Here is a 468-nt window from a genome sequence, read left to right on the forward strand (position 1 = left end):
GTATTCAGCACATTGGACTTGAAGGGCGGATATCATCAAATCAAGATGCACCCTAAGGATCAACATGAGACAGCATTCACTGGGAATAGTGTGGGCTGTTTACCTCTTTAGGCCCTATGTATTTGCCAGAAGACTTAGGATACGCACTGACCATAGGCCTCTTCAATGGGTGGGGAAGTTGAAGGAATCTTCGGCTAGCATTACGCGTTGGAAGGAGCTTCTGCCACAATATAACTTAGAAATAATCTATAAACCATGAAAAGAAAATATCGTAGCGGATTGGTTGTCTCGAGTAATTACTGTAAATGCATTAGAAGAGGAGGCTGGAGAACCATCTAGACAATTCCTGCGGGAGTGGGCACCGAGAGAGGAAGAAGAACAGAATGTGGTGGAGGAAGAGATTAGGGAGGAATCTTCGTCTAACGAGAGCTCGAATGAAGGAAGACCAGCAGATATGGAGGAACTGGA

The sequence above is a fragment of the Halyomorpha halys genome, unplaced genomic scaffold (assembly GCF_000696795.3).
Source record: "Halyomorpha halys isolate HHAL.00 unplaced genomic scaffold, Hhal_1.1 Scaffold1041.1, whole genome shotgun sequence".
NCBI lineage: Eukaryota > Metazoa > Arthropoda > Insecta > Hemiptera > Pentatomidae > Halyomorpha > Halyomorpha halys.